Source organism: Paramisgurnus dabryanus, chromosome 9, assembly GCF_030506205.2.
Source record: "Paramisgurnus dabryanus chromosome 9, PD_genome_1.1, whole genome shotgun sequence".
In the NCBI taxonomy this organism is placed as follows: Eukaryota; Metazoa; Chordata; class Actinopteri; order Cypriniformes; family Cobitidae; genus Paramisgurnus; species Paramisgurnus dabryanus.
The window spans coordinates 7,149,626-7,177,161 of record NC_133345.1 but is presented as its reverse complement, the minus strand read 5'-3'; the positions used below and the strand labels follow the sequence as shown (position 1 = coordinate 7,177,161).

At 36.7% G+C, this 27,536-nt stretch overlaps 5 non-coding genes across 5 annotated transcripts; all 5 read left to right on the top strand.

Annotated features, from left to right (window-relative positions):
- The first annotated feature begins 4,419 nt into the window (after positions 1-4,419).
- Positions 4,420-4,610, top strand: LOC135765768 (U2 spliceosomal RNA). The gene has a single exon (XR_010541030.1). It is a non-coding gene; the product is annotated as a U2 spliceosomal RNA (small nuclear RNA).
- A 783-nt stretch (positions 4,611-5,393) lies between these two features.
- Positions 5,394-5,558, top strand: LOC135765746 (U1 spliceosomal RNA). Its single transcript, XR_010541008.1, has one exon. It is a non-coding gene; the product is annotated as a U1 spliceosomal RNA (small nuclear RNA).
- A 13,246-nt stretch (positions 5,559-18,804) lies between these two features.
- LOC135765781 (U2 spliceosomal RNA) lies at positions 18,805-18,995 on the top strand. Its single transcript, XR_010541043.1, has one exon. It is a non-coding gene; the product is annotated as a U2 spliceosomal RNA (small nuclear RNA).
- A 781-nt stretch (positions 18,996-19,776) lies between these two features.
- LOC135765745 (U1 spliceosomal RNA) lies at positions 19,777-19,941 on the top strand. The gene has a single exon (XR_010541007.1). It is a non-coding gene; the product is annotated as a U1 spliceosomal RNA (small nuclear RNA).
- Positions 19,942-27,172: 7,231 nt separating this feature from the next.
- LOC135765780 (U2 spliceosomal RNA) lies at positions 27,173-27,363 on the top strand. Its single transcript, XR_010541042.1, has one exon. It is a non-coding gene; the product is annotated as a U2 spliceosomal RNA (small nuclear RNA).
- Positions 27,364-27,536: the final 173 nt, after the last annotated feature.

Sequence of the window (27,536 nt, the reverse complement as noted above, 5' to 3'; positions counted from 1 at the left end):
ATATTATGTATTGTAATAGAAAATTGTTATAAAAACGTTTTGTTTTTGCTGGGAATTCTTGTATATATTTCACAGCTATATAATTAATTATAATAACGCACTTTTTGTTGATAAACATGTTAAAAAATACATTAACACAGAATAATGTGGCAACAAATCAAATGTGCATTTAAATGCAACAAGCAGAAAATAAATAAATAAAGCAAATGCATGGAAAAGAAACGAGGAATAAAACAAACACCGCGATTAAAAAAATCAGATCGCATACTTTGTAATTGAAAATAAATAATAATTAATTCCAAAGAAATAAGAAGTAAAATGTTTAAGTATTCCTCAAAATGTGCTTTGGACTAAGTCCCCGTCATCACAGCAAACGGGAGCAGACCCGAATAGCAGGGGCGTAGGAATGAGTTTAACATTGGGGGGGACACATATCGGAAACCTGACAGATCCGTTAATGATTTGAACAGAAATATGTCATACACTGCAAAACATTCACCGACATACTTTATTCTACTTAAATGATATAATTAACGTGTTCACTTCTAATCATGTTCAAACTTTCCTTTCATGATCAACAATCTAAAATCACCTCACCCTTCATATAACACCTACCTGGAGCTCAGTGCTATAGCTCTCCCTGCATTACCCTCACCAGTGTCACCACTGTTAGTTTCCAGCTGAACTTCATCTGATCTCTAATACGAAAGTAGTGGAAATGGACAAGGTATAGAAAAATACTTATGGGAATGTCATGAACAAGCAAAAAACACACAGACAGACTAACTCATCATGTTCTTTTACAATCATCATCCTAAATACTGTTTTTAGTGTCAAATCGCTTTTCTCCATTACATTACTGGAAAGTCTGCCATATTTTCGCCAGCCTTCGTTGGCTAGTAAGGTTAATAGTGACAACGTTTACCTAGCAAGAGTGTAGCGTTACTAGTTAGATGTTGAATCACAACATCAGCTTAATATCAACAAGTCTAAGGCATGGGTTAAAGTGAAAAAAAAAATCACAACGTGGCAATTTTAACATGATAAATTATCTTTATGGTATTTTGAGCTAGAACTTTACATATGTTCTCTGAGGACACAAAAGATTTGACATTTGACATCTTAAAAAAGTCTTGTGAAATGACACTTTATGTAAATAGGTGAGACCAATAGCATTTTAAGGAGAGATGTTTTAAACTGGCATTTAAAATATGCAAACTGACAATTTTAAAGCATTTTTAATCTCTAAAATATACTTCAGTATTTACTTCAGTAAATACACTTTCAGTGCATGTTTATATTTTATTTTCTTCTGATTAATAGCAAGCTAGCACTTTTTTGCTATTAATGCAACATTGAAGTCTCATGTGGCATATATTGCCAACTGTCACTATAAAATACAGGACCAAAGGTGGGCTACAGCAGCAGTGCAAGTATGGTTTTGTGTGAATATACATTGTATTCTTTTAAGCCATTTGTCAAAATGATAGTTAATCTCCTAATTTATAACTTTTATGCCTACAACATATGGTAGGTTTATTAATAGTTTGTTAATTTACAGCTTTACTTTTAACACAGTCCTTTTAATTGAACCATTCCCTTTACTATATGTCTAAAACAAACTTGTGACTCCTGCACTAAGGGTTAAAAAAAACGTTATCCCCTTCATGTTAATTTATGTGACAAACTAAAAAAACTTACATAGATTTAGCTATTTAAAACACGCGTACAGGCTGTGACTCACGCACGAGAATGTCCAAGCAAAGTTGGAAATGCTTTTGGGGCATTTCAGATTGAGGCGAAACGGCTACAGTAAATTACCCACTTTATAAAAAGAAAATATGAAATCGTATATCACCCCTGTAATGTACACTGGACGGGACGGGGTCTGTGATTGGATGACAGGTGTCGGTGATCATTATCATGTGCCGTGATCAGCAGCACTGCTGCTTATGCTGCGGGTTCGACTTCGGGCAGCGGTGCTGGAACCGACAGGCGGATGACATCAAAGTACCGTAAAAGCATTTCGATAGCAGTCTCCTCGTATGTTTTCTTGAATCGCTCTCACAGGATTTTGATGTCATCTGCCTCTTGGTTCTTGTGACGCCACATGAAGTTTAACAAACATGTACCAGTCACTGATTAGATCAGCGTATCAGTTAAAAAACGGGACGCGAGTGGTCATGTAACGGGACAAATCACAAGGCATACAGTGCAAAGACACCAATTTTACCAGCTTAACACACTAAGTTACAGTCTGAAAACCCGGAGCGAAGTGATTACAGAATGCTTACAGTGGAGAGAAGAACGTGCTTTTGCTCCACTCCAGGCTTTGATCAAATCCCGCTTAGCAAGGGGAATACACGTCGTCTTTATGAAAAGTGAATTTAAGAATTTTGCAATTGACGGAGAACTTTAATCCATGGCTTACGTTAAACATAAAATATAATTATCCTCCAGGACTAAATTTATACCAACTCACATTTCCTTTCTTTCTTTTCTTCCCCAGTAGAAAGAAATCATTTAAACTGAGCTGCTGCTGTCTCTTCATATTAACCTCAGACGACCTGTCGCCAGCTTCAGACCCCACTAGCCGTTGAGGGGGTGGGGCGGGCCGGTGAAAAGACGCTGTGTTGCGCTTTCAAAATAAAAGCATGCGAGTTAAAGATTTCAAAATCAAAAATTTTTCAAATAATTTTTGGGGGGGACAAATGAAACTGTCTCCAATATTGGAGGGGACACGTCCCCCCCGTCCCCCCCGGTTCCTACGCCCTTGCCGAATAGGTATGTCTAGTTATTTTATTTAAAATTTCCAGCCGTCTGTAAATTCATGTTTGAAAGAAAAAAGTAAATGAATATCTTACTTACTGTTTTTGTCTTGTTTTCTTGTGAATATCTGACAATTCTTAAATGGAGATACATTTACTTGGTAAGCAAAGTGGCTTAAGATATTATGTATTGTAATAGAAAATTGTTATAAAAGCGTTTTGTGTTTGCTGGGAATTCACAGCCATATAATTAATTATAATAACGCACTTTTTGTTTATAAACATGTTAAAAAATACATTAACACAGAATAATGTGGCAACAAATCAAACGTGCATTTAAATGCAACAAGCAAAAATAAATAAATAAAGCAAATGCACGGAAAAGAAACGAGGAATAAAACAAACACCGCGATTAAAAAATCAGATCGTATACTTTGTAATAATTGAAATAAATTATAAAAATCAACAGGTTTATATTTAAAACAAGTAAAAAAATATCTGCCAGCGGGGTAAGAAAAATAAACGTAATTCTAGTTTCAACTTAATTCAATAATAAACTCAATTTAGGTTTATTTTTCTTACCCCACTGGCAGATATTTTTACTTGTTTTAAGCCTTAACCTATTACATTTTAGAATTTATTTCAGTAAACAAGACTTAAATTCTAAGCCACTTTGCTTATTAAGTAAATGTATCTTGATTTAAGAATTATTTTTTAACTCGAAAACATGAATAAAATACTAAGTAAACGAACAGATTTGGATGTTCAAAACACTTAAACATTTTTTTTCACTCTACCCTTCATATTACAGCTGTCGAAAAACCACAGCAACGTTGACAGACCTGGAAGCCATGATATATTAGCAGTTTTTAAAATAAGTTAAATCTAGAATCCTTATTGGTTTTAGATACTTAAAAGCAATGAATGATCTTCTTTCTTTTGAATTGATTTGGTATTATGGAGGAGCTCTGTGTCTGGTTATTGAAGATGATTTCGTCTTTGCTCCTATGTTGGCTTATTTTTTGTTATTTCCGTTACTATATATATATATATATATTTTTTCCCCTTTGTTTTTTCTGATTTGAGGTTATGAAAATGTTTTAATTTGTAATAAAGGTTTTTTGAAAATTCTAAATTCTCTCTCTCTCTCTCATGAGCGTGGATCAGTTCCTGCATCAAGGAAAAAATGCGCATCCTGGTAAATTTCAGAAGTTAGACGACTGAGCTGCAGCGGACAGCGTAAGATTTATGAAAACACATTTGAGAAGAAAGGCAAAGCATGTTTCACAGTTAATCCAAGACCATAATGACAATTTTGCGCTCTGTTTCCCGAAGCTCGTGGAGGCGTGGAGCAGCATACACAGTTAAGGTATGTGCGATCTATCGGCATTACCTTTACGATCGACGTATTGGATCTGCAAGCTGCAAGCAAATTAACTGAAGCTTTACTTCATGTTTCTGTTTGGTTAAGCGATGACTGCTTTTTCCCAACAGTTTGTGTGTGTTTTCTGCATGGGTTTAGAAAACATGAACTTCTGATCTGCTAGCTCAACGTTCTACCTCTGTAACGTATAGAGTTAAATGCCCGCTAGCCTCCACCCCAAAAGCCAGCGCCTTCGCCGGCTCCCCCTTTGGCTGCGTCTATTCCGGTATCGCTTCTCGGCCTTTTGGCTAAGATCAAGTGTAGTATCTGTTCTTATCAGTTTAATGTCTGATACGTCTCCTATCCGGAGACTATATGTTAAATGGATTTTTGACCTTCGGAAATGGAAGCGGAGCTTGCTCCTTCCACTCCATGCATCAACATGGTATTGCAGTGTTTCCATGAATGGTGCGCTCCCCTTCTCGGGGACAAATAAGTCAAATACAAAAAAAGAATTTGCTTCTTTTGTGCGTGAATGACGGTGTTTTTTCTAATACGTGTGTTTCTTTAAATTGCTGTGTTTTCGTTGGCTTTATTGGTTTAACGAAAAGCTTGCGTGGAAATGAACACGCTGATAAAGAAATGTTTTTGTAATGTATTTAATTATTTTCTTTACAAGTTTGTGGTGGTGATCCGAGGACGAATTAAACATCCTCGACACAGCTGAAGGTGCAACAAAAGCGAAAGAGGCCGATTGGAATGTTAAAAACACCTGAAAACTTTTTTCACTACCCTTCATACTACAGCTGTCGAAAATCCACAGCAACGTCGACAGACCTGGAAGCATAGCTGTACTTGTTTAACTCACAACGACAACGGGTAAGTCATTGAGCCCTGTGTTTTTATTTATCCACGTTCTAAAATTGCTATGCTTTCGTTGTTTCTTGATTGCTCTGTACATTTCTTTGTTTCTATTCCACGTAAAGTTACTTTGTAATAACGAAACCATATATTTGAATGCGCAATTTAAATCCATTTGATTTAAATTGTTTCACATATTTCACTCTACACGGTTCAACCGGGCTGGAAACGGAATAAAAATAGGGTAGATCTCGAAGAATGTTTGGTCTCAGACGTGGCTTCGTGCGCTTTCCACCTGGTCACACACAGTAATGAAATGTTAGTCGGACGGCCTTCGGGGGCGCCGTTGATGTGATCGGTCACAGGAAGATGCGGCCGTCTGGCCTCAAAGGGTGTCGCTCATACTTACCTGGCAGGGGAGACACCATGATCATGAAGGTGGTTCACCCAGGGCGAGGCTCAGCCATTGCACTCCGGTTGTGCTGACCCTTTGCGAATTCCCCAAATGTGGGAATCTCGACTGCAAAATTTCTGATAGTGGGGGACTGCGTTCGCGCTCTCCCCTGACCTATGTGTTAAAAATAGATTCTTTTGTCGTTTTACGTAAAATCCAAGAGACGTCTAACCACGGCCCAAGAATACATTAGTCATCAAAAAAGCGGCTATTCAACGACTACATAATTTCTAATAGACAGCGAATATGTGTCTAGGCTAAAACAAGGCTTAATTTGGGCTGTCAGTGAAAATCTAATAGACGTTTGACCATTCCAAAAGAATAGACTAGCCATTAAATAGAACCACAATCAAACGGCTACATGTCTAAGAGACAGTCAACAAAATAATGCTTAGATGATTCTTTTATTTCCAATATAAGAGGTTCTCGGGAATGGCAATCATCCAAACTAATAAATTATAAAGGCTTTTATAAGAAAATGACAACAGTTAAACAACATAGACAGCGTTGGGCAATACAAAATGCTAATAAATACAAGACAAATTGAAATATTGTACATGCATGTACATTAAACAAGCCAACAAATCTGCCAATGGGCTACGACAATTTTTCTTGAATTAAGTGTTTATATCTAGATTTGTTTCTTACCCCTTTGGCAGATTTATTTGCTTGTTTTAAGCCCAAATTCGCTTAAATTTTGAGTTTTTTTCTCCCTAAAGGCTAGGCTTATTTTCTTAGGGCATTTTGCTCATCAAAAAATGCATCTTACTTTAAGACTTTCTAGATATTTGTACAGTGAAAACAGTTCGAAATAACAAGTAAGAAATGATTTTTTGCAATGTATTCATTCATTCGCTACCCTTCATAATACAGCTGTCGAAAAACCACAGCAACGTCGACAGACCTGGAAGCGTAGCTGTATTTGTTTAACTCACAAAGACAACGGGTAAAGTATTTTCTTGATTACCTAAATGACTTGCCGTAAGAAAATAAGTTTAGGTTTAAGGGGGGGAAATACAGTTTAAAGGGATATTTCAATTTATGATGATAATTCTGTCATCATTTACTCATGCATACAGGCTTACAACAACACGAGGATTAGTTTTTTTCTGAGTAACACAAAAGAAGGTATTTTGAGGAATGATGGTAAACCCACAGCAGATAGTCACCATTGACTTCCATAGTAGGAATAAAAAAAATATGATGGAATTTATTAGGTACCATCAACCGTGTGCTAACCATCACTTTGCAAAATATTTTCTTCATCATTTATCACGCTACTTCCAAAATATTTTTTCCTACTAAGTCAATGTTTCATTATTTGCTTTACAAGCTTAAAAATGATGGTGACATGATTCCATGGTAATCACAAACAGTTAAACAAGTAAGATAATCACCATTACTTTTAAAAGCATTTTGAAAATTGCTTGCTTATGCTGGGAGTAAAGGTATTTCACGCAGTGCGCATCCTCTTTAAAAGGTAATGTATGCTTCTTTTAAAGCTGACACATTTGCCACATTAAAATAACAGAAATGTGTACTTTTTAAACTTTTTGGAGCCGGTGTGTCTGTGTTCTTGGGGCACACATCTACATGTAAAAGCAGAATTGCTTATTATTCTTCTCTATTTCTTGTATAGGTCAATTATGAGTGAAGAACCGTTCACCAAATGAAGACCGCAGCCAGGTGACGGGATTCTGTGGTAATCGCAAACAGGTAAACCAGTAAAATAATCATCATTTATTGTTAAAATAATTTTGAAAATTGAAGTTCTGTGTGTTCTTATTGTACTTTATTTATTTCTGCAGGTAAGCACCATACCGTAAGCTTCATTCCCTTTATAACAGGTAAGGTTCATACTGTTTTATTCTTTTGTACTGTTTTATTCGTACTGTTTTAAATCATTCAGTAAATGCAAAGTTAAACTGATGTGTTTTTAATCTAGATTTAAAAGTGTCTACTGTTGAAGCACATCTGATCTCTTCTGAAAGCTGATAATAACTAAATGCTGATGCACCTTGTTTTGAGTGAACCCCTGTTTTTTCTAAATGACCTGATCCTATTGCTCCGAGTAATCGGTTTCATATTCGATTAGCATATCTGTCATGTATTTCGGCCTGTAGCCATGAAGTGGTTTTTAAACAAGTAACAGTACTTTTTTAATCCATTGTCCATTGCAATAATCGGCCCTGCTGGTGATGAAAGCATGAACAAGTTTCTCTAAGTCCTGTCTTGAGACAAAACCTCCAATTCTGGCAATATTTCTGAGATGGTAGTAAAAGCAGAATTCCTTATTATTTTTCTCTATCTCAGGCTCTATGGCATATATGTCATGATTTTATTTGTCTATTTATATGTCTATTTACAAGGACTGCCTTGGCCAAACGTTATTGTTAATTAATATTGAAGCAGTTATTTAACATATTTCCTTTGAGTAGTGATTTGTGTAATGATCCATATATCTATTTTTATGTATATTTTTAACTTAGGAATGTGATTTTAAAGCACATATTTGTTATTGTATGACACCTCTCATGTTATGAAAGTAAAAAATAAATGTATTTTCTGATGTCTTGCATTTCTGTTTTTAAACTGTTAATCCTTATCAAGTGCTATACATTAGAAAGTGGATAAATAACAAAAATGTCACTCCTGACAGCTGATAAATTAATCGTTCTTTATAGCACCACTGAGGTGAGCATTTTTCAAGGCAAGATTCTTTATAGAACCGTATAAAAAGGTTCTATATAGTACCAAAAAAACGGGTTCTGCTATGGTTACAAGCTGAAGAACCCTTATTTGGTACTATTTAGGAGCATTTGTCTTTAGAGTGTTGCGTAGGTTCGAAACTTTCAATCTTTAAACCAAAAAAAAGGGTCACACGGTTTTATTTGTGGTGTGGACATGAACACGCTGCAGGCATTGAAATGTAATTTGTAATTTATTGTCTCATTTCATATTTAACAAATAGAAAGCAAAGTGCTATTCAATCAGTTTAACTAAACAACTGGTGTTCCTCAATTTTGGGGCCTATTTTGTTCAGTATATCAGTTTTGTTCAGTTTTGTATGTGCATGCAAAAAGCATTCAGCGAGCAAATTAACTGAAGCTTTACCTTCGTGTTTCTTTTTGTATGAGTGATAACTGTTTCTGTATGTATTTGTATGGTTTTTTTACAAGTATAGAGTGAAATGCACACGGTGAGTAATGAACGCAGACCTTCAGTGCCGGATCTCTGACCCGCTAACCTCCATCCCGACAGCCAGCGCCTTCTCCGGATGCCATTGCGGTATCGCTCCTCGGCTTTTTGGGTAAAATCGAGTGGACACCGGGGACTACACGTTTGAATGGATTTTTGACCTTCGGCTATGGAAGCGAGGCTTGCTCCGTCCACTCCGTGCATCGACTCTGGCGCTTTCCGGGGACAAATAAGGTGAGTTTAAAACCAGAGTTTGCTTCTTTTGTGCGTGGTTGCCAGTTTGTTTGCCAATCCGTGGTCATAATATGTTCCGCTTCGTGGTTTCTCCATCGCTCAGTACTTTTCTGTGTTTCTATTTTACGTAAAGCTAACACCAAAACGATTGTGGAAAGCGCTATATAGATTGTTCTCAAAGAAAAAACGAGAAACAAACCCATGTGAATATGGGTCAAATTATCTAGGCGGAGCACTTCGTTCAAAGAAAAACGCAACAGAATTGTTTGCGTTGAACAAAGACAATGGTGCGTGCAGACATCGAATGTGTATTGTGGATAAAAAATGGCCAGTGGGGTGGGACAATTTTTCTTGAATTAAGTGTTTATGGGAAAAGTTAACGAATTTTTTCTTACCCTGTAGGCAGATTTATTTGCTTGTTTTAAGCATAAAATAACAGGAGAAGAAATTGTGTAGGGGGAGCAGAGGGTTTTTTTTTTCGTTCAAAGAAAAGCAGCGTGGCACGAATGAATGTTTGGCTGAAATGCTATCGTAATTTCCCCCTTAATTTTCCTTACAAACATGAAACCAGAGAGAAGGGCCAGTTGGCATCGAATTGCACCTTGTATTCGGTGATTGATTGAGGAAAAATATGCGTATGTGTATATATACACTTGTTTTGTTGAACAGAGACAATGGCCGCGTGCTCCAGCGTCACCTATATGCCTATTTCACAAAATGGCGCCTTTGACCGGAAGTAAGGAAAACATCGTTCAGGTTGCACCACTACGATGGCCACTCAATATAGTATGGACTGACAGCTGCTTTGTTTTCTCCTACACATGACTTTACTTGTAAAAATAACAATAACAGATATTGTCGATTGGTGTTATATTATTTTTTTAGCATTTCGTATTATCAAAATATATCATATGTTAGACAGCTGTCAATTTTAAATAAAATAACGAGACATACATAACTATTCGTGTCTGCTCCCGTTTATTGTAATGAGTCTGCACATTTGGAGAAATACTTAGACATTTTACTTCTTATTTCTTTAGACTGAATAATTATTTCTTATTAATTCCAAAGTATGAGACCCGATGATCTAATCGTGGTGTATGTGCTATTCCTCGTTTGTTTGCCTGCATCCATTGCTTTACGGCTTGCTTGTTGCGTTGAAATGCACATTTGATTTCTTTACCAGCATTGGATTTAGACCATTCAATGAGAAGAGTTAACAGCGTTTATTATGATTGATAAGCCCTCAACGGAGAATGAAGTCTGCATACATTAAAAGCCTTATTTTGTTTTTATCGTGTGCCTTCCAAAATGTATGTGTGACAACCACAAAAGTGTTGTATTTGTGTTTTTAAGAATATTCAATTATTGTCTTTTATTTGAAAACAATTTATTGTATTTCTTTTAAAGAAAGAAATTATAGTTATCCAAAGGGATCTATTTTTATGTGACTTTTCCTGTTTTAAAGTTAATTGAGTAGTGTTTGCTCCAGGCCAGCAGGGGGCAGTGTCGGGTGACAGGTTTACTGTAGCTGCGTGAGTTGTGAGTTTCTCATTACTGCAGAGAGCTCAAACCTGAACGCTGTCTCCTCGTTTCTCTCCTGTTTTACAGGTGGGTAAATGTACAAAAACACATCAGGTGTAGAATTTGGTCATGCAGAAATGCAAATGGGATAAGGGTGGACTGTTTTAGTGAAATAATTTTCATCAGAGTCTGTTAATGATTTTGTTTATAATGAGTTTGAAACGAGTCAGTTCAAAACACACACTTTCTCATGTACATAAAGCATATGATGATGTTTTTTGAGCTTGTAAGGTTAACAGATATGGTTAACTCACTGTTTGTTAGTTTTTCACCATTGGCTTAAAATGTTTTTGTTTAATAAGTCTATACAAAAATGTTTACAGTTTAAAATGAAGTTTAAAGTTACCATTTTATTCACTTTATTAGTTTTGAGCATGATTTTGCAGTACTATATTAACATGATACTGATAAAATACTGTGAGTGAAAGATTCCAAGTATCTTTAAAAATAGCTGGTGGATATTACCATTGTCTTTGCATTTCATTTTGATAAATAGAGTAAAATACAAGCACAAAGAGTAAGTAAACATGTATTTGGGGCAAATAGATTTATTTTATTATGGATTTTGTAATGACATAGAAACTGAAAATTCATTGTTATGTTAAAGAGACACTGAACATGTAATATGTGAAACAAAAATGACTCTTAACAATAGAGGTGTTTTGCTGAAGGAAATTCAAAAAATAAATTACTGCAGAGAGCTCAAACCTGAACGCTGTCTCCTCGTTTCTCTCCTGTTTTACAGGAATTAATCTGTGTTTTACAGTGCCGTTGCTACGGTACCTGTTACAGATTTTTGGTGGCCAGTACGGGGAACGGCAGCATATGCGTAGGCTACAAGCACAATCAGAATCAGCAGTGTAATGTTCCAGGAGCTGACGCCTCTTCCCGTCTTGAAGTTAAAGGAAGATTGGGTGTTACATGTGTGAGGCCAGTGTTTCACCTCATCTCTGGATCGTGAAGATACAACCTACCTCAACCATCCACCATCTCAGATGCACAGGCCCTGTCTTCACCAGACCAATTGCCTGTGAGGTTACGACGGTGCTGCACACGTGGAAGACTAAGGGCTACTGGTGAAAGTGCTACCTGGGAGAGCAACCAACTGTGAGGAGAAGGGAAAAGCAGTCATGGCAGACGCTGAGAGAAAAGGCTTGGTGTGGAGCATCAAGAAGAGTCTACTCATGCTGACGGCCAATGAACTTTTCCAACTAGCCCAGAGTGTTGGTCCTGTGCCAGGGAAGGATTCATCTAAGCTTCAGATTGGTGAAGAGGAGGGCTGCTTTGAGTACATTCTAGCTTTTATGAACAGTGACACTTTGTTGGAATCTGAGGATTCAGGTATGGCCGTGTTGTTAGAGCTTAATGATACTGTAAATAATGTCATTGAGGTTCGTTTTGCTCAACCAAAAGCAGGTGCAGGGGATTATGTGCACAACATAATGTCAACCACCCCAGTACTGGGTGAGGATATGACAGTAGGTCAGCCAGAGACAGCTACTGATAACCTGACAACTGCTAACGTGACAGCCATTGGTTCTAATACTAATACTACCCACACAGCTGCGGTTAGCGTAGCAACTGCTTCACCAATCACTAATCCCCTTCTCACACATACTGATGTCAAAACTACACAGAACACTGACACAGAGTTACAGAGAATGCTTTCTAGCTACGCTGAGCTTAGCAACAAAGTCCTACAATACATAAACAACCCCACATCATCACCTACGCTCACACCTACACCAGTACAATCTACACTACAATATAACAACACTCACAAACCTGAACAACATCCACAAGGAAGACATGATCGAGTCGTCCCCCTTCGAGACCTTTCACTGCTTCGTCGTGAGTTCAAGATTCAAGGTGGACAGATTGGTGATCAGAGCTCAGATTTAAGCTACAATAGCATATGCAGACAAATCGATGAAGGTGTTAAAGAACGATTCAGTGAGACTGAGATACTGAGAGGCGTTCTCAGAGTCATTAAATCTGGAAACTTTAAAGACATGCTAATGCACAAGGATGATTTAACAATAGACGAGCTGAAAGGCTTTCTGCAGTCCCATTTAGGTGGGCGAAGCAACACAGAACTCTTCCAAGAGCTTATGTGCACAAAACAAAACGACGGTGAAACTCCGCAACAGTTCTTATACCGTGTAATAGGTCTCAAACAAAAGATCCTGTTTGCTTCAAAATACGCTGACACAGAAGTGAAATACAATGCAAACACAGTTCAAGACATTTTCCTACACGCCATATATCAGGGCCTCAGCCATAAGCATAATGACATACGTCGAGAACTTAAACCATTCCTCTCAGATAGCAGTGTGACTGACGAGACAATTCTAAAACAAATGATGAAGATAACAAATACTGAGAATGAGAGACAGAGACGTCTGGGGTCAGCTGTGAAGCAAAAACAAGTAAGCGTGCATAGCACAGAGCTTGAAGTTGCAGCAGTACAAAGCAGCAGCACAAAGAAAGACGGACAAGATAAACAGCCAAAGGCTGATGCACTCCAACAGTTAACTGAGAAAGTAGAGGAGTTAATGAATAAAGTTGAACTGCTGCAACGGCCACAGTGGATTCAAAACCCAGAATCTTGCCATCATTGCCAAGTCAAAGTGGATCAAAAGAAAGCCAGATCAAATAGCTGTGCTAATTGCCTTGAACAGAATCGGCCAGGGTGCACTCATTGTTTTTACTGTGGTGAAGACGGCCACAGAGCAGTAGGCTGTTTGAAGAAGCCCAAGCGTTCGGAAAACTGGAGCCGGTCCCTGCCACGGGACAAGTAGTGACCGGGCTCCACGTTCAGTCCCACAGTGCTGAGTCTAACGTATGGGGCTCTGCTAATCATACAAAGACAAGTCTAGCTAATCAGAGCTCAAAAGGAAACAATGAACAAGTCAATCTCCAATCCCCCCTTTCCCTACCGACCCAAACAAGTAGGCGCCTGGCCAAGTTTATAGGGGCCAAAGCCCTTGCGCGATGTGACCTTAATGGCTTGACAGTCAACGCCTTACTAGACACTGGAGCTCAGGTGAGCATGATTGACAAAAGCTGGAAAGAGAAATATCTACCAGACGCACCCATTAGGCCACTCAGTGAAATATTTGATGAGAGAGAAGAGCTGGAAGTGCACGCTGTAAATGGAGAAATCCTCCCTTTTGATGGCTGGGTCCTCATTGCAGTCCGCTTCAGTGGAAATGGTGCTTTTAGCCAGTCTATCATGGTGCCTTTCCTCATCTGTAACATCCCGCTGGCACAGCCACTACTTGGATTTAATGTGTTAGAGGAAGTTATTCAAAATCGGCCAGCAGAACTTGTTCCAGCTCTCACCACGCTCCTTTCTGATGCAATATCTGTCCCTGCTGATAAAGTTGAGCTGCTGGTGAACTTTATTCAGGCTGACAAACCCTCCATGTACCAGAGAGTGTTAAGAACTGGGAATTATGACACTGTTTTCCCAGCTGGCCAAGTAGCCTGGGTTAAGTGCCAGATCCCATCCGCGGTAGCTCAGTCAGACCCTCTCCTCTTGTTTGAACCTGATGGAAACAGTGCACACCTCTCAGAGCTTGAGATTGAGGAGGGCCTACTAGAAATACAGACTGCAAAGAGACCTTATGTCATTATACCAGTGAGAAATAACACTGAACATTCAGTAACTATTCCAAGGAAGACAACCCTTGGCAGCGTCCAGACTGTGGCTAGGGTGATTGAGGCCGATCCACTAGAGAGTTCTAGGCCCAGAGGAGTAGTAGTTACCGCAGCCACAACACCAGCTGCTCAAACTGCTTCAGCCTTGTGGCATCCCCCTGTGGACCTCAGCCACCTTAGTGATGAGGAACAGGCTCCAGCCAATCCGGTGCCAGACAACCAGGCCGAGGTCAGGAGGTCAAGTCGGGACAGACGACCTAGACAGATTTTTACATATGAGAACCTGGGTCAGCCTTCACTGACAACACAAGCCACAGTTAATATGGCAAACACACACTTACAATCCCCTACTTACACTACAACTCATACCACCCAACCCATGCACTCTCTTATCCCCTACCCAACACCAACCTATCCACTAAACTCATATTCTACCATTTACCCACTATTTACATACATGCCTTACCACCTAACATCACCACCATACCTATTACCAGTTCCTGTTGCCTGTTAAAAGAAAAAAGAGAGTTTTAGTTAAAAGATGAGCAGAAAATGGTGGGACCCATTTCTTTTTGCCGGGGAGTGTGTGACAACCACAAAAGTGTTGTATTTGTGTTTTTAAGAATATTCAATTATTGTCTTTTATTTGAAAACAATTTATTGTATTTCTTTTAAAGAAAGAAATTATAGTTATCCAAAGGGATCTATTTTTATGTGACTTTTCCTGTTTTAAAGTTAATTGAGTAGTGTTTGCTCCAGGCCAGCAGGGGGCAGTGTCGGGTGACAGGTTTACTGTAGCTGCGTGAGTTGTGAGTTTCTCATTACTGCAGAGAGCTCAAACCTGAACGCTGTCTCCTCGTTTCTCTCCTGTTTTACAGGTGGGTAAATGTACAAAAACACATCAGGTGTAGAATTTGGTCATGCAGAAATGCAAATGGGATAAGGGTGGACTGTTTTAGTGAAATAATTTTCATCAGAGTCTGTTAATGATTTTGTTTATAATGAGTTTGAAACGAGTCAGTTCAAAACACACACTTTCTCATGTACATAAAGCATATGATGATGTTTTTTGAGCTTGTAAGGTTAACAGATATGGTTAACTCACTGTTTGTTAGTTTTTCACCATTGGCTTAAAATGTTTTTGTTTAATAAGTCTATACAAAAATGTTTACAGTTTAAAATGAAGTTTAAAGTTACCCTTTTATTCACTTTATTAGTTTTGAGCATGATTTTGCAGTACTATATTAACATGATACTGATAAAATACTGTGAGTGAAAGATTCCAAGTATCTTTAAAAATAGCTGGTGGATATTACCATTGTCTTTGCATTTCATTTTGATAAATAGAGTAAAATACAAGCACAAAGAGTAAGTAAACATGTATTTGGGGCAAATAGATTTATTTTATTATGGATTTTGTAATGACATAGAAACTGAAAATTCATTGTTATGTTAAAGAGACACTGAACATGTAATATGTGAAACAAAAATGACTCTTAACAATAGAGGTGTTTTGCTGAAGGAAATTCAAAAAATAAATTACTGCAGAGAGCTCAAACCTGAACGCTGTCTCCTCGTTTCTCTCCTGTTTTACAGGAATTAATCTGTGTTTTACAGTGCCGTTGCTACGGTACCTGTTACAGATGCGACGAAACTTAAATCACGCAAAATATGAATGGTAACTAGACGTGCTTGTTGTGTGCAGGGAGTGCATTTATTTGTAAACTTTTGCTAAATCAAAATGGTTTATTTGTATTTGCTTTTTACCTGGGTTTTATCAGGTTCGCAGTCGGGACATTTTTAATCCATAGTGTATGGAGTTATCTAGTAGAAAATGATCTGCTGTTTTTTGGTAGAATGTTGTGTGAGCTAAAGAAACGAGGAATAAAACACACACCGCGATTAAAAAAATCAGATCTCATACTTTGTAATTGAAAATAAATAATAATTAATTTCAAAGAAATAAGAAGTAAAATGTGTAAGTATTCCTCAAAATGTGCTTTGGACTAAGTCTCCCGTCATCACAGCAAACGGGAGCAGACCCGAATAGGTATGTCTAGTTATTTTATTAAAAATTCCCAGCCGTCTGTAAATTCATGTTTGAAAGAAAAAAGTAAATGAATATCTTACTTACTGTTTTTGTCTTGTTTTCTAGTGAATATCTGACAATTCTTAAATGGAGATACATTTACTTGGTAAGCAAAGTGGCTTAAGATATTATGTATTGTAATAGAAAATTGTTATAAAAACGTTTTGTTTTTGCTGGGAATTCTTGTATATATTTCACAGCTATATAATTAATTATAATAACGCACTTTTTGTTGATAAACATGTTAAAAAATACATTAACACAGAATAATGTGGCAACAAATCAAATGTGCATTTAAATGCAACAAGCAGAAAATAAATAAATAAAGCAAATGCATGGAAAAGAAACGAGGAATAAAACAAACACCGCGATTAAAAAAATCAGATCGCATACTTTGTAATTGAAAATAAATAATAATTAATTCCAAAGAAATAAGAAGTAAAATGTGTAAGTATTCCTCAAAATGTGCTTTGGACTAAGTCCCCGTCATCACAGCAAACGGGAGCAGACCCGAATAGGTATGTCTAGTTATTTTATTTAAAATTTCCAGCCGTCTGTAAATTCATGTTTGAAAGAAAAAAGTAAATGAATATCTTACTTACTGTTTTTGTCTTGTTTTCTTGTGAATATCTGACAATTCTTAAATGGAGATACATTTACTTGGTAAGCAAAGTGGCTTAAGATATTATGTATTGTAATAGAAAATTGTTATAAAAGCGTTTTGTGTTTGCTGGGAATTCACAGCCATATAATTAATTATAATAACGCAATTTTTGTTTATAAACATGTTAAAAAATACATTAACACAGAATAATGTGGCAACAAATCAAACGTGCATTTAAATGCAACAAGCAAAAATAAATAAATAAAGCAAATGCACGGAAAAGAAACGAGGAATAAAACAAACACCGCGATTAAAAAATCAGATCGTATACTTTGTAATAATTGAAATAAATTATAAAAATCAACAGGTTTATATTTAAAACAAGTAAAAAATATCTGCCAGCGGGGTAAGAAAAATAAACTTAATTCTAGTTTCAACTTAATTCAATAATAAACTCAATTTAGGTTTATTTTTCTTACCCCACTGGCAGATATTTTTACTTGTTTTAAGCCTTAACCTATTACATTTTAGAATTTATTTCAGTAAACAAGACTTAAATTCTAAGCCACTTTGCTTATTAAGTAAATGTATCTTGATTTAAGAATTATTTTTTAACTCGAAAACATGAATAAAATACTAAGTAAACGAACAGATTGGGATGTTCAAAACACTTAAACATTTTTTTTCACTCTACCCTTCATATTACAGCTGTCGAAAAACCACAGCAACGTTGACAGACCTGGAAGCCATGATATATTAGCAGTTTTTAAAATAAGTTAAATCTAGAATCCTTATTGGTTTTAGATACTTAAAAGCAATGAATGATCTTCTTTCTTTTGAATTGATTTGGTATTATGGAGGAGCTCTGTGTCTGGTTATTGAAGATGATTTCGTCTTTGCTCCTATGTTGGCTTATTTTTTGTTATTTCCGTTACTATATATATATATTTTTTTTTCCCCTTTGTTTTTTCTGATTTGAGGTTATGAAAATGTTTTAATTTGTAATAAAGGTTTTTTGAAAATTCTAAATTCTCTCTCTCTCTCTCATGAGCGTGGATCAGTTCCTGCATCAAGGAAAAAATGCGCATCCTGGTAAATTTCAGAAGTTAGACGACTGAGCTGCAGCGGACAGCGTAAGATTTATGAAAACACATTTGAGAAGAAAGGCAAAGCATGTTTCACAGTTAATCCAAGACCATAATGACAATTTTGCGCTCTGTTTCCCGAAGCTCGTGGAGGCGTGGAGCAGCATACACAGTTAAAGGGGACATATTATGAAAATCTGACTTTTTCCATGTTTAAGTGCTATAATTGTGTCCCCAGTGCTTCTATCAACCTAGAAAATGTTAAAAAGATCAACCCAATAACTTAGTTTTGGTAAACCATTTTCTGCAAGCATGTGAAAAATAGGTCATTGTAATTTGGCCCTTATTGTGATGTCAGAATAAGGTAATACCGCCCCCTTTATCTGCACTATCCAACCACAGCACAACCATTTAGTATGGAGAGAAAGAGAGAGATAAAATATTTCACAGCACAATTGAGTTTCAATTGCAACAAACCACCATCATTGTGATCAGTGGTTGCACTTCATCCGCTCATTTGCATTTTAAATGACACACCCAAAACGGCACACTTTTGCTCAGACCTATTTTAGACTTAGTTTTCATCTTTAAAAAAATCTCATAATATGTCCCCTTTAAGGTATGTGCGATCTACCGGCATTACCTTTACGATCGACGTATTGGATCTGCAAGCTGCAAGCAAATTAACTGAAGCTTTACTTCATGTTTCTGTTTGGTTAAGCGATGACTGCTTTTTCCCAACAGTTTGTGTGTGTTTTCTGCATGGGTTTAGAAAACATGAACTTCTGATCTGCTAGCTCAACGTTCTACCTCTGTAACGTATAGAGTTAAATGCCCGCTAGCCTCCACCCCAAAAGCCAGCGCCTTCGCCGGCTCCCCCTTTGGCTGCGTCTATTCCGGTATCGCTTCTCGGCCTTTTGGCTAAGATCAAGTGTAGTATCTGTTCTTATCAGTTTAATGTCTGATACGTCTCCTATCCGGAGACTATATGTTAAATGGATTTTTGACCTTCGGAAACGGAAGCGGAGCTTGCTCCTTCCACTCCATGCATCAACATGGTATTGCAGTGTTTCCATGAATGGTGCGCTCCCCTTCTCGGGGACAAATAAGTCAAATACAAAAAAAGAATTTGCTTCTTTTGTGCGTGAATGACGGTGTTTTTTCTAATACGTGTGTTTTAAAATTGCTGTGTTTTCGTTGGCTTTATTGGTTTAACGAAAAGCTTGCGTGGAAATGAACACGCTGATAAAGAAATGTTTTTGTAATGTATTTAATTATTTTCTTTACAAGTTTGTGGTGGTGATCCGAGGACGAATTAAACATCCTCGACACAGCTGAAGGTGCAACAAAAGCGAAAGAGGCCGATTGGAATGTTAAAAACACCTGAAAACTTTTTTCACTACCCTTCATACTACAGCTGTCGAAAATCCACAGCAACGTCGACAGACCTGGAAGCATAGCTGTACTTGTTTAACTCACAACGACAACGGGTAAGTCATTGAGCCCTGTGTTTTTATTTATCCACGTTCTAAAATTGCTATGCTTTCGTTGTTTCTTGATTGCTCTGTACATTTCTTTGTTTCTATTCCACGTAAAGTTACTTTGTAATAACGAAACCATATATTTGAATGCGCAATTTAAATCCATTTGATTTAAATTGTTTCACATATTTCACTCTACACGGTTCAACCGGGCTGGAAACGGAATAAAAATAGGGTAGATCTCGAAGAATGTTTGGTCTCAGACGTGGCTTCGTGCGCTTTCCACCTGGTCACACACAGTAATGAAATGTTAGTCGGACGCCCTTCGGGGGCGCCGTTGATGTGATCGGTCACAGGAAGATGCGGCCGTCTGGCCTCAAAGGGTGTCGCTCATACTTACCTGGCAGGGGAGACACCATGATCATGAAGGTGGTTCACCCAGGGCGAGGCTCAGCCATTGCACTCCGGTTGTGCTGACCCTTTGCGAATTCCCCAAATGTGGGAATCTCGACTGCAAAATTTCTGATAGTGGGGGACTGCGTTCGCGCTCTCCCCTGACCTATGTGTTAAAAATAGATTCTTTTGTCGTTTTACTTAAAATCCAAGAGACGTCTAACCACGGCCCAAGAATACATTAGTCATCAAAAAAGCGGCTATTCAACGACTACATAATTTCTAATAGACAGCGAATATGTGTCTAGGCTAAAACAAGGCTTAATTTGGGCTGTCAGTGAAAATCTAATAGACGTTTGACCATTCCAAAAGAATAGACTAGCCATTAAATAGAACCACAATCAAACGGCTACATGTCTAAGAGACAGTCAACAAAATAATGCTTAGATGATTCTTTTATTTCCAATATAAGAGGTTCTCGGGAATGGCAATCATCCAAACTAATAAATTATAAAGGCTTTTATAAGAAAATGACAACAGTTAAACAACATAGACAGCGTTGGGCAATACAAAATGCTAATAAATACAAGACAAATTGAAATATTGTACATGCATGTACATTAAACAAGCCAACAAATCTGCCAATGGGCTACGACAATTTTTCTTGAATTAAGTGTTTATATCTAGATTTGTTTCTTACCCCTTTGGCAGATTTATTTGCTTGTTTTAAGCCCAAATTCGCTTAAATTTTGAGTTTTTTTCTCCCTAAAGGCTAGGCTTATTTTCTTAGGGCATTTTGCTCATCAAAAAATGCATCTTATTTTAAGACTTTCTAGATATTTGTACAGTGAAAACAGTTCGAAATAACAAGTAAGAAATGATTTTTTGCAATGTATTCATTCATTCGCTACCCTTCATAATACAGCTGTCGAAAAACCACAGCAACGTCGACAGACCTGGAAGCGTAGCTGTATTTGTTTAACTCACAAAGACAACGGGTAAAGTATTTTCTTGATTACCTAAATGACTTGCCGTAAGAAAATAAGTTTAGGTTTAAGGGGGGGAAATACAGTTTAAAGGGATATTTCAATTTATGATGATAATTCTGTCATCATTTACTCATGCATACAGGCTTACAACAACACGAGGATTAGTTTTTTTCTGAGTAACACAAAAGAAGGTATTTTGAGGAATGATGGTAAACCCACAGCAGATAGTCACCATTGACTTCCATAGTAGGAATAAAAAAATATGATGGAATTTATTAGGTACCATCAACCGTGTGCTAACCATCACTTTGCAAAATATTTTCTTCATCATTTATCACGCTACTTCCAAAATATTTTTTCCTACTAAGTCAATGTTTCATTATTTGCTTTACAAGCTTAAAAATGATGGTGACATGATTCCATGGTAATCACAAACAGTTAAACAAGTAAGATAATCACCATTACTTTTAAAAGCATTTTGAAAATTGCTTGCTTATGCTGGGAGTAAAGGTATTTCACGCAGTGCGCATCCTCTTTAAAAGGTAATGTATGCTTCTTTTAAAGCTGACACATTTGCCACATTAAAATAACAGAAATGTGTACTTTTTAAACTTTTTGGAGCCGGTGTGTCTGTGTTCTTGGGGCACACATCTACATGTAAAAGCAGAATTGCTTATTATTCTTCTCTATTTCTTGTATAGGTCAATTATGAGTGAAGAACCGTTCACCAAATGAAGACCGCAGCCAGGTGACGGGATTCTGTGGTAATCGCAAACAGGTAAACCAGTAAAATAATCATCATTTATTGTTAAAATAATTTTGAAAATTGAAGTTCTGTGTGTTCTTATTGTACTTTATTTATTTCTGCAGGTAAGCACCATACCGTAAGCTTCATTCCCTTTATAACAGGTAAGGTTCATACTGTTTTATTCTTTTGTACTGTTTTATTCGTACTGTTTTAAATCATTCAGTAAATGCAAAGTTAAACTGATGTGTTTTTAATCTAGATTTAAAAGTGTCTACTGTTGAAGCACATCTGATCTCTTCTGAAAGCTGATAATAACTAAATGCTGATGCACCTTGTTTTGAGTGAACCCCTGTTTTTTCTAAATGACCTGATCCTATTGCTCCGAGTAATCGGTTTCATATTCGATTAGCATATCTGTCATGTATTTCGGCCTGTAGCCATGAAGTGGTTTTTAAACAAGTAACAGTACTTTTTTAATCCATTGTCCATTGCAATAATCGGCCCTGCTGGTGATGAAAGCATGAACAAGTTTCTCTAAGTCCTGTCTTGAGACAAAACCTCCAATTCTGGCAATATTTCTGAGATGGTAGTAAAAGCAGAATTCCTTATTATTTTTCTCTATCTCAGGCTCTATGGCATATATGTCATGATTTTATTTGTCTATTTATATGTCTATTTACAAGGACTGCCTTGGCCAAACGTTATTGTTAATTAATATTGAAGCAGTTATTTAACATATTTCCTTTGAGTAGTGATTTGTGTAATGATCCATATATCTATTTTTATGTATATTTTTAACTTAGGAATGTGATTTTAAAGCACATATTTGTTATTGTATGACACCTCTCATGTTATGAAAGTAAAAAATAAATGTATTTTCTGATGTCTTGCATTTCTGTTTTTAAACTGTTAATCCTTATCAAGTGCTATACATTAGAAAGTGGATAAATAACAAAAATGTCACTCCTGACAGCTGATAAATTAATCGTTCTTTATAGCACCACTGAGGTGAGCATTTTTCAAGGCAAGATTCTTTATAGAACCGTATAAAAAGGTTCTATATAGTACCAAAAAAAACGGGTTCTGCTATGGTTACAAGCTGAAGAACCCTTATTTGGTACTATTTAGGAGCATTTGTCTTTAGAGTGTTGCGTAGGTTCGAAACTTTCAATCTTTAAACCAAAAAAAAGGGTCACACGGTTTTATTTGTGGTGTGGACATGAACACGCTGCAGGCATTGAAATGTAATTTGTAATTTATTGTCTCATTTCATATTTAACAAATAGAAAGCAAAGTGCTATTCAATCAGTTTAACTAAACAACTGGTGTTCCTCAATTTTGGGGCCTATTTTGTTCAGTATATCAGTTTTGTTCAGTTTTGTATGTGCATGCAAAAAGCATTCAGCGAGCAAATTAACTGAAGCTTTACCTTCGTGTTTCTTTTTGTATGAGTGATAACTGTTTCTGTATGTATTTGTATGGTTTTTTTACAAGTATAGAGTGAAATGCACACGGTGAGTAATGAACGCAGACCTTCAGTGCCGGATCTCTGACCCGCTAACCTCCATCCCGACAGCCAGCGCCTTCTCCGGATGCCATTGCGGTATCGCTCCTCGGCTTTTTGGGTAAAATCGAGTGGACACCGGGGACTACACGTTTGAATGGATTTTTGACCTTCGGCTATGGAAGCGAGGCTTGCTCCGTCCACTCCGTGCATCGACTCTGGCGCTTTCCGGGGACAAATAAGGTGAGTTTAAAACCAGAGTTTGCTTCTTTTGTGCGTGGTTGCCAGTTTGTTTGCCAATCCGTGGTCATAATATGTTCCGCTTCGTGGTTTCTCCATCGCTCAGTACTTTTCTGTGTTTCTATTTTACGTAAAGCTAACACCAAAACGATTGTGGAAAGCGCTATATAGATTGTTCTCAAAGAAAAAACGAGAAACAAACCCATGTGAATATGGGTCAAATTATCTAGGCGGAGCACTTCGTTCAAAGAAAAACGCAACAGAATTGTTTGCGTTGAACAAAGACAATGGTGCGTGCAGACATCGAATGTGTATTGTGGATAAAAAATGGCCAGTGGGGTGGGACAATTTTTCTTGAATTAAGTGTTTATGGGAAAAGTTAACGAATTTTTTCTTACCCTGTAGGCAGATTTATTTGCTTGTTTTAAGCATAAAATAACAGGAGAAGAAATTGTGTAGGGGGAGCAGAGGGTTTTTTTTTCGTTCAAAGAAAAGCAGCGTGGCACGAATGAATGTTTGGCTGAAATGCTATCGTAATTTCCCCCTTAATTTTCCTTACAAACATGAAACCAGAGAGAAGGGCCAGTTGGCATCGAATTGCACCTTGTATTCGGTGATTGATTGAGGAAAAATATGCGTATGTGTATATATACACTTGTTTTGTTGAACAGAGACAATGGCCGCGTGCTCCAGCGTCACCTATATGCCTATTTCACAAAATGGCGCCTTTGACCGGAAGTAAGGAAAACATCGTTCAGGTTGCACCACTACGATGGCCACTCAATATAGTATGGACTGACAGCTGCTTTGTTTTCTCCTACACATGAATTTACTTGTAAAAATAACAATAACAGATATTGTCGATTGGTGTTATATTATTTTTTTAGCATTTCGTATTATCAAAATATATCATATGTTAGACAGCTGTCAATTTTAAATAAAATAACGAGACATACATAACTATTCGTGTCTGCTCCCGTTTATTGTAATGAGTCTGCACATTTGGAGAAATACTTAGACATTTTACTTCTTATTTCTTTAGACTGAATAATTATTTCTTATTAATTCCAAAGTATGAGACCCGATGATCTAATCGTGGTGTATGTGCTATTCCTCGTTTGTTTGCCTGCATCCATTGCTTTACGGCTTGCTTGTTGCGTTGAAATGCACATTTGATTTCTTTACCAGCATTGGATTTAGACCATTCAATGAGAAGAGTTAACAGCGTTTATTATGATTGATAAGCCCTCAACGGAGAATGAAGTCTGCATACATTAAAAGCCTTATTTTGTTTTTATCGTGTGCCTTCCAAAATGTATGCGACGAAACTTAAATCACGCAAAATATGAATGGTAACTAGACGTGCTTGTTGTGTGCAGGGAGTGCATTTATTTGTAAACTTTTGCTAAATCAAAATGGTTTATTTGTATTTGCTTTTTACCTGGGTTTTATCAGGTTCGCAGTCGGGACATTTTTAATCCATAGTGTATGGAGTTATCTAGTAGAAAATGATCTGCTGTTTTTTGGTAGAATGTTGTGTGAGCTAAAGAAACGAGGAATAAAACACACACCGCGATTAAAAAAATCAGATCTCATACTTTGTAATTGAAAATAAATAATAATTAATTTCAAAGAAATAAGAAGTAAAATGTGTAAGTATTCCTCAAAATGTGCTTTGGACTAAGTCTCCCGTCATCACAGCAAACGGGAGCAGACCCGAATAGGTATGTCTAGTTATTTTATTAAAAATTCCCAGCCGTCTGTAAATTCATGTTTGAAAGAAAAAAGTAAATGAATATCTTACTTACTGTTTTTGTCTTGTTTTCTAGTGAATATCTGACAATTCTTAAATGGAGATACATTTACTTGGTAAGCAAAGTGGCTTAAGATATTATGTATTGTAATAGAAAATTGTTATAAAAACGTTTTGTTTTTGCTGGGAATTCTTGTATATATTTCACAGCTATATAATTAATTATAATAACGCACTTTTTGTTGATAAACATGTTAAAAAATACATTAACACAGAATAATGTGGCAACAAATCAAATGTGCATTTAAATGCAACAAGCAGAAAATAAATAAATAAAGCAAATGCATGGAAAAGAAACGAGGAATAAAACAAACACCGCGATTAAAAAAATCAGATCGCATACTTTGTAATTGAAAATAAATAATAATTAATTCCAAAGAAATAAGAAGTAAAATGTGTAAGTATTCCTCAAAATGTGCTTTGGACTAAGTCCCCGTCATCACAGCAAACGGGAGCAGACCCGAATAGGTATGTCTAGTTATTTTATTTAAAATTTCCAGCCGTCTGTAAATTCATGTTTGAAAGAAAAAAGTAAATGAATATCTTACTTACTGTTTTTGTCTTGTTTTCTTGTGAATATCTGACAATTCTTAAATGGAGATACATTTACTTGGTAAGCAAAGTGGCTTAAGATATTATGTATTGTAATAGAAAATTGTTATAAAAGCGTTTTGTGTTTGCTGGGAATTCACAGCCATATAATTAATTATAATAACGCACTTTTTGTTTATAAACATGTTAAAAAATACATTAACACAGAATAATGTGGCAACAAATCAAACGTGCATTTAAATGCAACAAGCAAAAATAAATAAATAAAGCAAATGCACGGAAAAGAAACGAGGAATAAAACAAACACCGCGATTAAAAAAATCAGATCGTATACTTTGTAATAATTGAAATAAATTATAAAAATCAACAGGTTTATATTTAAAACAAGTAAAAAAATATCTGCCAGCGGGGTAAGAAAAATAAACGTAATTCTAGTTTCAACTTAATTCAATAATAAACTCAATTTAGGTTTATTTTTCTTACCCCACTGGCAGATATTTTTACTTGTTTTAAGCCTTAACCTATTACATTTTAGAATTTATTTCAGTAAACAAGACTTAAATTCTAAGCCACTTTGCTTATTAAGTAAATGTATCTTGATTTAAGAATTATTTTTTAACTCGAAAACATGAATAAAATACTAAGTAAACGAACAGATTGGGATGTTCAAAACACTTAAACATTTTTTTTCACTCTACCCTTCATATTACAGCTGTCGAAAAACCACAGCAACGTTGACAGACCTGGAAGCCATGATATATTAGCAGTTTTTAAAATAAGTTAAATCTAGAATCCTTATTGGTTTTAGATACTTAAAAGCAATGAATGATCTTCTTTCTTTTGAATTGATTTGGTATTATGGAGGAGCTCTGTGTCTGGTTATTGAAGATGATTTCGTCTTTGCTCCTATGTTGGCTTATTTTTTGTTATTTCCGTTACTATATATATATATATTTTTTTCCCCTTTGTTTTTTCTGATTTGAGGTTATGAAAATGTTTTAATTTGTAATAAAGGTTTTTTGAAAATTCTAAATTCTCTCTCTCTCTCTCATGAGCGTGGATCAGTTCCTGCATCAAGGAAAAAATGCGCATCCTGGTACATTTCAGAAGTTAGACGACTGAGCTGCAGCGGACAGCGTAAGATTTATGAAAACACATTTGAGAAGAAAGGCAAAGCATGTTTCACAGTTAATCCAAGACCATAATGACAATTTTGCGCTCTGTTTCCCGAAGCTCGTGGAGGCGTGGAGCAGCATACACAGTTAAGGTATGTGCGATCTACCGGCATTACCTTTACGATCGACGTATTGGATCTGCAAGCTGCAAGCAAATTAACTGAAGCTTTACTTCATGTTTCTGTTTGGTTAAGCGATGACTGCTTTTTCCCAACAGTTTGTGTGTGTTTTCTGCATGGGTTTAGAAAACATGAACTTCTGATCTGCTAGCTCAACGTTCTACCTCTGTAACGTATAGAGTTAAATGCCCGCTAGCCTCCACCCCAAAAGCCAGCGCCTTCGCCGGCTCCCCCTTTGGCTGCGTCTATTCCGGTATCGCTTCTCGGCCTTTTGGCTAAGATCAAGTGTAGTATCTGTTCTTATCAGTTTAATGTCTGATACGTCTCCTATCCGGAGACTATATGTTAAATGGATTTTTGACCTTCGGAAACGGAAGCGGAGCTTGCTCCTTCCACTCCATGCATCAACATGGTATTGCAGTGTTTCCATGAATGGTGCGCTCCCCTTCTCGGGGACAAATAAGTCAAATACAAAAAAAGAATTTGCTTCTTTTGTGCGTGAATGACGGTGTTTTTTCTAATACGTGTGTTTCTTTAAATTGCTGTGTTTTCGTTGGCTTTATTGGTTTAACGAAAAGCTTGCGTGGAAATGAACACGCTGATAAAGAAATGTTTTTGT